Source organism: Engystomops pustulosus, chromosome 3 (genome assembly GCF_040894005.1).
Source record: "Engystomops pustulosus chromosome 3, aEngPut4.maternal, whole genome shotgun sequence".
NCBI classification, from domain to species: domain Eukaryota; kingdom Metazoa; phylum Chordata; class Amphibia; order Anura; family Leptodactylidae; genus Engystomops; species Engystomops pustulosus.
The window spans coordinates 203,449,553-203,462,895 of NC_092413.1; the positions used below are offsets into that span (position 1 = coordinate 203,449,553).

At 41.9% G+C, this 13,343-nt stretch overlaps 1 protein-coding gene across 1 annotated transcript in view; it reads left to right on the plus strand.

Annotated features, from left to right (window-relative positions):
• Positions 1 to 13,343, plus strand: part of VSNL1 (visinin like 1) — a 107,921-nt gene that overhangs the window by 36,271 nt on the left and 58,307 nt on the right. The gene's annotated exons all lie outside the window — the stretch shown is intronic.

Here is a 13,343-nt window from a genome sequence, read left to right on the forward strand (position 1 = left end):
TGGGAAACCTTTACATTTTCTACCACAGTATATTGGAAAATGCTGACTATAAAGATGGAACTCACATTATTGGAATTTCTTATGTATGTGAGGTTCTCTCCAGCATGGGAGTAACAATGAGAACACGTGGAGGTATGTACTGAACATGGCACTGCCTAAGACGTTATATCATGTTGAGATTACGTCGTCTACATGTAAATCTCCGAGAAGAGTAGAGGGATTACATTAATAATCTTTATTTAGATTAAAGGACTCATAGGATCTTACATTCTAAATTGCATCCTGTGGACCAGCCTTTTGTTGACAGGAAGAACATGAGCCAACACAGTGGGGAAGGACCAGTGGTTGAGGACAGAAGGATTTGTACATGGTATGATGTGGAAGGACCAGTGGTTGAGGACAGACGGATTTGTACATGGTATGATGTGGAAGGACCAGTGGTTGAGGACAGAAGGATTTGGACATGGTATGATGTGGAAGGACCAGTGATTGAGGACAGAAGGATTTGGACATGGTATGATGTGGAAGGACCCATGGTATAGAACAGAAGGATTTGGAGATGGTTTGATGTGGAAGGACCAGTGGTTGAGAACAGAAGGATTTGGATATGGTATGATGTGGAAGGACCAGTGATTGAGGACAGAAGGATTTGGACGTGGTGTGATGTGGAAGGTCCAGTAGTTGAGAACAGAAGGATTTGGAGATGGTCTGATGTGGAAGGACCAGTGGTTGAGAACAGAAGGATTTGGAGATGGTCTGATGTGGAAGGACCCATGGTATAGAACAGAAGGATTTGGAGATGGTCTGATGTGGAAGGACCAGTGGTTGAGAACAGAAGGATTTGGAGATGGTCTGATGTGGAAGGACCAGTGGTTGAGAACAGAAGGATTTGGAGATGGTCTGATGTGGAAGGACCAGTGGTTGAGAACAGAAGGATTTGGAGATGGTATGATGTGGAAGGACCCATGGTATAGAACAGAAGGATTTGGAGATGGTCTGATGTGGAAGGACCAGTGGTTGAGAACAGAAGGATTTGGATATGGTATGATGTGGAAGGACCAGTGGTTGAGGACAGAAGGATTTGGATATGGTATGATGTGGAAGGACCAGTGGTTGAGGACAGAAGGATTTGGACGTGGTATGATGTGGAAGGACCAGTGGTTGAGAACAGAAGGATTTGGATGTGGAAAGGACCAGTGGTTGAGGACAGAAGGATTTGGACATGGTATGATGTGGAAGGTCCAGTGGTTGAGAACAGAAGGATTTTTGGACATGGTCTGATGTGGAAGGACCCATGTTTGAGAACAGAAGGATTTGGAGATGGTCTGATGTGGAAGGACCGGTGGTTGAGAACAGAAGGATTTGGAGATGGTCTGATGTGGAAGGACCCATGGTATAGAACAGAAGGATTTGGAGATGGTCTGATGTGGAAGGACCAGTGGTTGAGGACAGAAGGATTTGGACATGGTCTGATGTGGAAGGACCAGTGGTTGAGAACAGAAGGATTTGGAGATGGTCTGATGTGGAAGGACCAGTGGTTGAGAACAGAAGGATTTGGATATGGTATGATGTGGAAGGACCAGTGGTTGAGGACAGAAGGATTTGGACGTGGTATGATGTGGAAGGACCAGTGGTTGAGAACAGAAGGATTTGGATGTGGTATGATGTGGAAAGGACCAATGGTTGATGACAGAAGGATTTGGACGTGGTATGATGTGGAAGGTCCAGTGGTTGAGAACAGAAGGATTTTTGGACATGGTCTGATGTGGAAGGACCCATGTTTGAGAACAGAAGGATTTGGAGATGGCCTGATGTGGAAGGACCAGTGGTTGAGAACAGAAAGATTTGGACATGGTATTATGTGGAAGGACCAGTGGTTGAGGACAGAAGGATTTGGACATGGTATGATGTGGAAGGACCAGTGGTTGAGGACAGAATGTAAAAATAAATTGTGCAGACTCTAGGCATAGGTCATGTATGTTGGCATAGCAATGGATGGAGCAAGTTTTTTCAGGCAGCCAGTTCCACAGAAAAGGTGCAGCACGGGAGAAGTTGTGTATTGAGCAGATGTAAAAGAATAAGAATTATAAGTATGTACCTGAATGAAGAACATTTGTAGGTTGGAATAAAAAGGTGAGTGTAGATATTTATAGAGGGGTAAAAAAATAAAATGTGTTTTAGATTGTCATTGATGAGATGGAGATCTTTTTACCAGTTTGACAAGATTTTGTGGTACATCTTGTTTACACATACAGGATTTGATTTGAGGAGTGGATAATTCCTTACGAATGTTTTCATTTTATGTCATGCACTCTAGAAAAACTAATATTTGAACATTTTTTTGTCTGCATTACAGAATACAATAAGAAACATTTCCCTCATTTACGGGGACTGTGCTTGATCATTCATTAAATGGGCTCTGTCCATTCTTCTACTTTCAGCAGTCTTAGGCAGGTGTTTCTCCTGTAGACTCTCCATTTACAGGGCTGTTTTCAGGAAAAAAGGGTCTACCTAGTACCATAGAGGGTAGTACCTCTATGGTAGTAGAGAGTACCGTAGAGGCCCTAGTTGGTCTCATCCCCTGTAATTGGGTGGCAAAAACTTTTTCAGGACTCCCCTCTATTGAGGAACAGCATTGTCAGCAAATAAAAGTAATAGAATTCGTACAAAGAGCCAATGACCAGTAAAAAGAGGCAAAGTTGCCTCCTGTTTTAGGGCCCCACTTTAGACTTAGTGATTTGGTAATTTTTCCTTTTAGATTGATAAAAGAGAATGAGCTAACTGGTCAATGCTTATCCAAATACCATACAAGAACATAGGGATATATGCAAATACATTTTCCACAATGGAACAAGAAAATCATTGCATCTTTTGCTACCTTGTTAGGTAGCCCCCTTACCATCATGCATGACTTTCAGGAAGCCTAATGACATGATGTGGGATAACAGCCAAACCTGTTTATCTATTCCAGAAGGAACAGATCCCCAACTGTAGACAGCGCTGTTTCCACATGGTTGTGTCTCTTCGGTATAATGTAGGGAACTGTTTTAGCTGACGGGCTTTTGACTAGGGTCAGGTAGTAAGAGTTCTCCATGAGGTGAACTCCTCCAAGGACATAGGGACTTATGGAGAAGGTTCCCTTTATTCGGGAGACGATTTTATGAATGGGTATACGTAAAGTGTTGCATCTTGCACCATTTTATATTTTCATATGTTGTCCCTTGTTAATATCAGTTGTCAGTTGATTCCCCTAATCAGTCAGGTGATCGAATTATTCTACAAATTGTTTCGAAAGAGATTCGATACCTATAAATTCTGATGGATCCTGTTCTCCTATGATAAGATCCATCAGATATTTCTCATAGGTCTGGTGTTACTTTTATAGTAAGAATATGTTTGTAGCCTTGGGTATTCTTCCCTAACATAAAAACCTTATCAGAGAAGAAAAAAACACATTGGTAACAGAGGGTTCCTGTTTGGCCACTGTGATGGTTCTTTCCATGGTCGGAACATGTCTAAGATCTTCCATCTCTTTCCTCACAGATGTAAAAACAAATAATGTTTTGCTTTGTTATGCTGGAGTTTACTCAGTCGTGTTACAGTATGAACCTCACAGCTTTTGACATAATGGTGTCTGCACAATATGGAGTTTGCTGTGTCAGAAATCTCGGAGTATCTAAACAAATATGGTCTGAACTCCGCTTGACGACTAAAGCAAAGTGAACACCTTGTGTTTGTGGCTGGGTGCCACATCTATTTTATCAAACATTGACAGTATGGACCATTAAATATGCAGAGTAAATCTGTTCTGTGATGGGAAGTTTGTTAATGGCTCCTCGTGATTTATTTTCAATTATCCATTTTCTGAAGTGGACAACGGAACGGAAACGGATTTGGGATCAGTGAACATTTTGTATCTGTTATAGAGGACCTTTCACCACCTCCAACAATTAGGACTTTTTGCTTCATTTAATAGGCTCTGTTCCAATGATTTTGGTGCAGTAGGGAATTTTCCTCTAACCCTATCATTCTCAAATGCTCATGGTTATTAATTTTGTTCCAGTCTAGAACCACCAGAAGAGAGCCAAAATGAAAAATATATTTAGTAGACAATAGGTCAGGCAGGTGGTCCGGGGACGATTGACTGAAGAGATCCTAAAGTAATAATATTGACTTTTCCAGAATGGCCGGGGCTTGAGAGATAATTATAACTGCTTCATAATCAATATAATGGAATCTTTTATTTGATCCAAAAAGTTGGATTTGATGAAGGCAGGGAAAGGACCTCCTGAAGCCAAGTCATGTTCATAAACCACAGTGTTTTTCTGAATCCATAATAGGACCTGACATGAGTCCATTGAATTACAGTGGAGGCTCTTGGTGTTCATAATTTGGACTTAAAAAAGTGTAGCATGAATTACCATTTAGTCAAACCTCATCTCTACCTGCCAACCCCACCAATTTTGTAGGCATTCTCTTTTTACTATAGTATATCCGTTGCGATAAGAGACTGCCTATTGTTAATATGGACAAGACGTGACATGTTGTCCAAGAACCAAGGTCTTCAGAGTCTTACCCAGGTCTAGATACATTCATAGACTTCTGTAAGCCTGCATATAATATTTATGCATGTACTTGAGCTATGAAGGACTATGTTCTAGAATCTGTAACATAAGAGCTTTTATAGTGCCTTCAATGTGGGACTTTTGCCAGTGCTCCTGGTCCTCTTGCTGTGTTTGTGTCTCGGGGGCCACTATGCATTAGTTGCTTTAATTCTATTCTCTGGCTTCCGAGAGCAGCATGTCTCTTAAGAGCGGAGAGTGTCAATTTGGCAGAAAATGAACTTCCCTTTACTGACTTCCTCTATTAGATGTGAGTACATCTAACAAGCGGATCTTGCCAGGTAAGGTTTACAATTTTTCAGCAAGGACCTATAAGGCTTAATGTTTCATATATTTTCTAAAAAGTGATCTTTATGTAGAAACCCGGTATAACATGACATAGATTTATCTATTAGATGCCCTGTGTGTGAGTTTATTTAAAAAATATATTGAAAGAAGATTGCTCAGATATCCTGGTTATCAATTTTACCTGAGGACCTTCATGTTAATGACCTTAATGATGAGAGACCTCTAGTTGAGGACCTTCATGTTGAGAAGCTACATGCCTAAGACCTTCCTGTTGAGGACCTTCATTTTGAGGACCTTCATGTTGAGAAAACACTTGTTGGGGACCTACATGTTGAGAACCTTATTGCTGAGGACCTACATGTTGAGGACCTTCTTCTTGTGGACCTTCATGTTGCAGGCCTACTATGTTTAAAAGTGTCAAAATAGCATCTGGCTAAGACAAATGTATGGCCAGCTTCTCTTTAGATTATAGGTGAAATGGCCAGCAGATGTTCATTGCCACCTGGGGCTAAAGTACCAGCATTCAGAGATCCACGTGTAACTAGGAGACCTCTGTTAGATTGGAGTCCTTAAATTGGGTACTTCCCATAATCTAAAAGATACAAATATTGAATGGATACTGTTTAGCTAAGCATGCTTGACCAGGGATTTCCCAGGTTTGCACCATTTTTGCACGAGTTCCGCTATGCTGCTGGAAAACCATAAGATCACTTTCTTTTGGAGTAGTTCTGGTGCTGGATAGGGGACACCAAGGCACATCACCAAAGGGACAGAGGGAAGTCATTGGGGGTCATTTACTAAGGGCCCGATTCGCGTTTTCCCGACGTGTTACCCGAATATTTCCGATTTGCGCCGCTTGTACATGAATTGCCCCGGGTTTTTGGCGCACGCGATCGGATTGCGCGCGACAGAAATCGGGGGGGCGTGGCCGAACGAAAACCCGACGTATTCGGAAAAACCGCCGCATTTAAAAACCGAAAATGTGTCGCTTGGGGAGCGCTCACCTTCACCTTCTATGGGATGGTGCATTCCGGGGCGTTAAGATTATTTTCGGCGCTGCAGTGCCACCTGGTGGACGGCGGAGGAACTACCATCTTAAATCCCAGCCGGACCCGAATCCTGTGCAGAGAACGCGCCGCTGGATCGCGAATGGGCCGGGTAAGTAAATGTGCCCCATTGAGTCCAAATAGGGCACTGGTACTGAATCCAGGAAATTTCTAAAGCATTGGTCAAGAAAGACATTACATATTCAGAGTTAGATATCCAAGAATGGGCCTGGGCAGTTTGAAAGGTATTCAGTTTCCTAAATAGTCAACGCACCCTAGAGACAATAATGAAAGTACAACATCCCTAACCAGGAACAATGTAGAGAGAGGGCACCAATGAGTAGGGACCGTAATCATTACAACCAGATTTCTAGCGACAATTGCTTCCTACTAGAACTTGTTCGATTTCTCCAATCCCATTCCAGAACCACATTTGCCTTCTCGTCTCTCCATAAAACTCTATTTGATTTCATTCGACGTGGGTAAATGAAATGTTTTCTACATAAACACTTGTCTTCTGTGAGAGTAATTGAAATGCAGGGACAGCAGGAGCGCATTTGCCTTTATCTGTCTTTGACGTCTATCACAGCCGAAGTGCGGTCCTGACAAGTGTTATATGTTTTATCTCAATTTTATTAATTCATCTACATTTGCCGTATGTGTTTATAGCTACAGGAACAATGCTGCCGAGCTGTGTCCTTGAATACGCTTTCCTACGTCCTTATTTATTGCGGTTGTGATTTTTTTTTCCATTACACCCACGTTCTATTGGCTTTGTATGGTGTGACCTTCTTTTTGTCCATTGCCATATGGAAAGAAAGATAACAGGGAAATGTATTCCACCTACTGTTGTCTTGGAGGCAAACGAAGCAGTGGCTCATCTGTTGGATTTCTAAGCCTACATAGATGGTCCTCATCCTTCTTGAGAAAATAGATGAGATACTGATTAGACTGATTTATTAACCAGTCGTTGTCTATGATCTTGATCATTCGAGTAAACAAGAAGTCAAAATTGTTCAATTATCTTTTTGGTAACATCCACAGTCATGGAAATAAGTTACCATAGAGCTGGGAAGGACACCATTCTTTAACGTAAACATTGGCCACTTATCCAGGTCGTAGATGTTGACCAGTCCATGTCAAATATATGTATTATGTAGCAAGTTTAGCTAAAAAACTGTTGTTGAACTGTAATTTTTGGGGTGTCTTCTAGTAGAGACAAATTCTGAATAAGGATATTTATTTTTGATCCACTGGAAAGGTTACAAATATGTTGTCGCTAGGAACCCCACAATCACTAGAATTGGGGTCGGTCAGGATGATGCGATTATATAGAGTATTGCAGTAATATATTATTTACAGTCTAAAGCAGTGATGGTGAACCTTTTGGAGATAGAGTGCCCAAACTACAACCAAAAGCCACTTATATGTTGCAAAGTGCCAACATGACAATTTAAGCAGTAACTTATTGATCCCTTCTGTATCACAGATTTTAATCGTATTGGGGTCCTGAGTTCACCAATACAATAGAAAGATGATGGAGAAATTTGGATTGTAGCTTCCCCCCAGGGTCCCTGAAGAGGAAGATCAGGGGGCGCAGAGCAGGAGCTCCAATGACACTGCAGCCAAACACGTGACTCAAAGGTCATGTGAAATATTCAACCACGTCATCTCAACCGAAGCCGTGTGTGGTGGTCAGTGGCATCATCATTGGAGAACCAGTAACAGAAATGGGAGGAGAGCAGAATATGTGGTACAATTTGTTCTTGCTTAGAAACCACCACACTTGGTACCTTTGTACAGCAGAAGAACTCGGTCACATCTGTATTCAGTTGTGGAAAAGAATCGGTGGACATATCTTTACCATCTATGGATAATTTCTTGTCATTACAAAATTTCGGGTGATCGTCTTTGCTGAGGATTCTACAGAGGTAGACATCTCCTTTAGATGGCCCAGATCTGTTAATCGGTGGACATATCTTTACCATCCATGGATAATATCCTTCCTTTAATAACCGTTTGGTGATTGTCTTTGCTGAAGTCTCTACTGATGTAGACATCTTCTTTTGATGACCCTGATGCTCTATCATCACAGTTTTTGGTAGGTTTTGGTAGGTTGCAACGTTGTGGTCTGATCAACTGAGCCCTACCAATGTCAAGAATGGGCTCCACCACTTTTTTTAACGGAGATGACTTTTCTACAACACTTTTGCTGTATTGGCTAGAATTTAGTCGACTATGGTTGGACATCTCCGATATAATTGGTACTCACCTTCGTACCAAATGTTGTTATATGGCATGCAAGTTTTATAAGACATCTTTAAGGACACCTCCCATTAAAACTAGTCTTGTGTCTGAATGGTTGCCACTCATTGATTAGTTTAACGGGAAGTAGGCCAATTTTAGAGACCATTTTCATAATAATTGGAGAATGAAAATCTCAAACAACCCCCAGGCGACAATAAGACATATTATGATTGAAGGATATTGTGGAGAAGATCCTTAGTTCATGGTGAAGACTCGCTGGAATCTGACAGTTTCCATGATAACACTACCCGGCTGTGCTAATGTTAATGGACTTTATTGAATAAAGGATGATAAGATAACACCTAATTCGAGGATAATTTGGATCTCATATCCAGTTAAGTCCTTTTATATTAAAACTGAGATTATTATACAGTAACTTTAGGGAGAAGTATCTGTAATTAAAATGATTCTCAGAATTAACCCCTTATCTCCCTAAGATAAGTGCACAATGATAACGACATGGATACTATTGCGGCTACTACATGTGTGATAATGTGGTGGCACATGACATGTACTTGTTGAGATTGTGACTACTGTACCAGCCCTGGAGAAGTCGGGGTCACTACATGGGATGTGTTGTGAACAAATAGTGTGACAATTATATGAACTATTTTGGGAATTTTTTAAAATCAGAATGTCCCCTTAAAACCAACACATGTATAGTGTGGGAAAGTTATGACCTCCGGCGAGTTGTCTCTTGCTCATCATTAAGTTTCCCTGTAGCACCACCACAGGGGGAAGCAAGTATTATATTGTGTCCATTGAAATTTTTTAATGCATGGACATATTAGTCCTCCAGAGAGATATAAACTCTGTCGCTTCTTTAAAGCCTCTGTTTGCAGCCTGTGTCTCCTCATACGTTCGTCCTCTACACCTCACCACCCCCCTCCCTCCTCTGCCTGCTCTACGCACATGACATAAAGTGGGGAGGGAGCTGGATGAGTGTGGAAGAGAGGAGACACAGGCACACACAGGCACACACAGACTGCAGTTGCCCCCTCCCTGGGGACTCACTACATGCTGATGACAGGGAGCCAGGTAATGTGAATGAAACTTACATAAAGTACTGAAATCATTCAGAATACTGACAATGGCATTTTTAAAAATCAGCATAGCACAGGCAGTTGGAACCTGTCACCAGCTAAAAATGACACTCCTGATGACAGGTTAGCTATATTCTCCATTGGACTAAGAAAAGTTATAAGTTATAGAAATACTCCTGTGTTAAAGGGGTCAGTTGGTTGGCAGGGGGTGGTCTTGAAGAAGGTAGTCAGTAAAAAATATGTGTTTAGCTCAAGAGATCTGAATTAAATTGTAGTCTTTGCAATGAGGTGGTCTTTAGGAGAGTATTGCTTATCAAGGGTCAATAATATTCTCATAGCCACCAATTTTTTCTTTTTGCTACTTCCATGACTTTTGAAAAATATGATTCTCCATAGAGGACAGGAGCCCAATAACAACGGTACAAACTAGGCCTTACTTTGGAGAAGATGGTCTATCCAATTTTTACTTCCTTGTTGTTGTAATATCAAATATAAAATAAAGCACTGTGGTATTGGAATGTGCTCCCTCTAGGCAGGGTTGGCCCCATGTTTCAGTAGGCCCCTGGGTGATAGAGCCTCAGTAGTCCCCTGCTTTCTAGGGTCTTATAAGTTTGTGTGAGGCAAAGAGCTTCAATGATATGGATTCATTTGCAGTAAACTCACGTCGCTACATTAAAAATTCAGAAACTCAGAAAATATTCCCAAGTTTGTCATCTCAAGCAGCCCCCTCATGGTTATTTTATATACAGCCTCCCCCTCATCCCCTATGGATTCCTTCTATACAGACTTATGGGCCCTGGGCCCCGACACTTGCCCTGGTTTGCCCTGTGCTGGTGCCGGCCCTGCCTCCAGGGGCAGCATAGAACCTGAGCCATATGGGTTTGAACCCATGACTGATAAAACCAGTTGGGGGTTCGATTCCTGTATGGGCCAGGTTCTTTTCCTCCGAACACCCTCTACATTCTTGTACAATACAGACAGAGGCAATGAAGATTCTTCTCTGCAGCGAAATTGTGGTTAATTAGAACAATCCCTTTGACACAGTTGTTAAGGTGCGACTGCTTAAATCTCTCCCAGTCTCGGAGCGGACTAGCAGAAGACAGGATTGGCTGATGACCAATACAGAAATGATTTCAGGCTTAACGAGGCTATCCAGCGACTAAATGGATGATACGAGAGACATTACGAGCAGTCTGGAAATTAATACAGTTTGATGTTTATGACTCTGGGGAGTATCAGGCTCTCGTACTGTGTGAGTACATTACTGGGCACCTCTCATAGAAGGTTATACGTGGTAAGCCGTCCAGTCTGTGTGATTAATGGAGGGGTTTATTGGCCTCCTGGGACTTTTCATAGAGCATTGTAGGTGATATTGTAAGAATGTGCCTCAAAGGGGTTTTTCAGGAAGTGTGATAAACCGTCTAGAGGGTGGAACAGGTATAACTGAACTGTACCTCAGTTGCCCCGTCTATTGGTTACAGCGTTGCGGCAGTCTCCGATTCTTTGTCATTGAGATGTCTGGAGATGTGACTTCTTCTGCTTCACTGGGTTTTGGCCAAGGAACTGTAGGCTGTCGCAACCGTGAGCGACCGTGAGCCAGAGCAGGATAAGTTTTTGTTTGCTTATGTTTGCCGACCCCTAAGTATCCTAAAAGATACCTTTAATTGTATACGATGCTTTACACTGAGAAGGGCTACTCAAACTCTTTCTTCCAGACATCCAGCAGTGGTGGAGAAGTTTCGGTGTGGATCGGCACAAGTAACAATTGGTTGATGGACAATATAAAAATGATTTCAGGGGGAGAAAGAGAAGAAAATTTGTCACTCACCACGTGGTAAAATATATCTTCTTTATTTCGTACATCGTAGACATCATAGACAGGTACCACATAGACAGGGGGAGGAACGTGATAGCGCGGGAGCGCTAGTTAGGGACGACTCGTTTCGCGCATCAGCGCTTCATCTTGCCTATAACTCTTGGCGTCCTCGTTCAACGATGTACAAAATAAAGAAGATATATTTTACCACGTGGTGAGTGCCAAATTTTCTTCTCTTTCTCCCCCTGAAGTTTAAATACTCTGTCCTGTGTCAGTCAGAATTTTGAGCACCACCACCTGCATTCACCTATATGCGACACTTTCCATAAGAAGAATCGGCTAAAAGGGTCATACACACCCCGTTCATTACCGCCACAAGATACAACCAAATAAGCTGTGCCCCTTACACTCTTTTTTTTCAATAAAAATGATTTCAGGCTTCACGAGTTTATCCTTATCATGTGCTAAAACAAAATGGCTTGTACATTTCCTAAATACAGGCGGTCCCCTACTTATAGACACCCGACTTACAGACAACCCATAGTTACAGACGGACCCCTCTGCCCACTGTGACCTCTGGTGAAGCTCTCTGGATGTTACTATAGTCCCAGGCTGCAATGATCAGCTGTTAGGTGTCTGTAATGAAGTTTTATTGATAATCCTTGGTCCTATAACAGCAAAAATTTTGAAACTCCAATTGTCACTGGGGCAAAAGAAAAAAAATTGTCTAGAACTTCAATTATAAAATATACAGTTTCGACTTACATACAAATTCAACTTAAGAACGAACCTCCGGACCCTATCTTGTATGTAACCCGTGAACTGCCTATAATATCCTTTCTAGTTCTATTCTATTCTATAATTTTATAATTGTTGAATTTAAAAATGAAAAAAAAAATCTTTGAAAGTAACCATATAGTCAGTACAATTCAAACTTGGGGTGTTCTTGCACTATTGTCTGATAGTGGACAAAAGCGGTACTGCAACCCACTTCATTTCATGAATGTGAATTCATATATGGAAAATAATTTTTCTTTTAATTGATAAAATTGTCCTTTATGTAAAATCAGAGATTGAGTGTCTTCTTCAGAGATGGAGTTTCCCTTTAGGAGAGTGTTATGATCATAATAAATTTTCTCGAGAGTATCGGGTCAGATAGTGATACGGCCGGAAGATTAATGTGGATTATATTTATATCCAAGAAAATGATGTCAATGGAATTTATTTTATTTTGTACGCCATTGTATGACGCTACAAAGATTTATTGTCTATGAGAGGCACAAATTCCGTTTGCTCGAATGAGCTGTTTTTTCAGGCGTGTCATACTGACAGCTTCTGAAGGCTGCTTCCCGAGTAAGTCATGGAAGACGCCTCTCATCTAATTTTTCTTTTGTATTCTGCTTTGTTTATCAAAAACCTTTAACAGAGAATAAATATAACAGTGATATAATCAATCTTCAATGGATTTTCCGGGGTTGGAAAAAGGTTTTGTGTGGTATTGCAGCTCAGCTCATATATACAGATGAAAGGACCCAACACTCAAGTTCGGGTCGAGTTTTGCTGCCTGACTTGGACATATCTGGCCAATCATAGGTTCTAGGGGTAACCACTTGCCGGATTGGCTGTTCGGCTGGCAATATGTCCAGGTCAGGTGAACGTTGGGTCCACTCATCTCTACTCTTTCATACACAAAGTCACCATTTGAGACACAACCTATGGACCCACTTAAAGAGAATGGGGCAGATTTACTTACCCGGTCCATTCGCGATCCAGCGGCGCGTTCTCTGCGCTGGATTCGGGTCCGGCCGGGATTCACTAAGGCAATTCCTCCGCCGTCCACCAGGTGTCGCTGCTGCGCTGAAGAGCATCGGAACGCACTGGAATGCACCGAGCCGGGCTGAGTGAAGGTAAGTGCAATTTTCGCGACACATTTTTTGTTTTTAAATGCTGCAGTTTTTCCGAATCCGTCGGGTTTTCGTTCGGCCACGCCCCCCCGATTTCCATTGCCTGCATGCCAGTGCTGATGCGCCACAATCCGATCACGTGCGCCAAAATCCCGGGGCAATTCAGGGGAAATCGGCGCAAATCGGAAATATTCGGGTAACACGTCGGGAAAACACGAATCGGGCCCTTAGTAAATGACCCCCATTGTTGTAATAAATGGATTTTGCTGCTTTTGAATTTATGGAATATCCACCTATTGGAAGAATAGAGGGTTCTT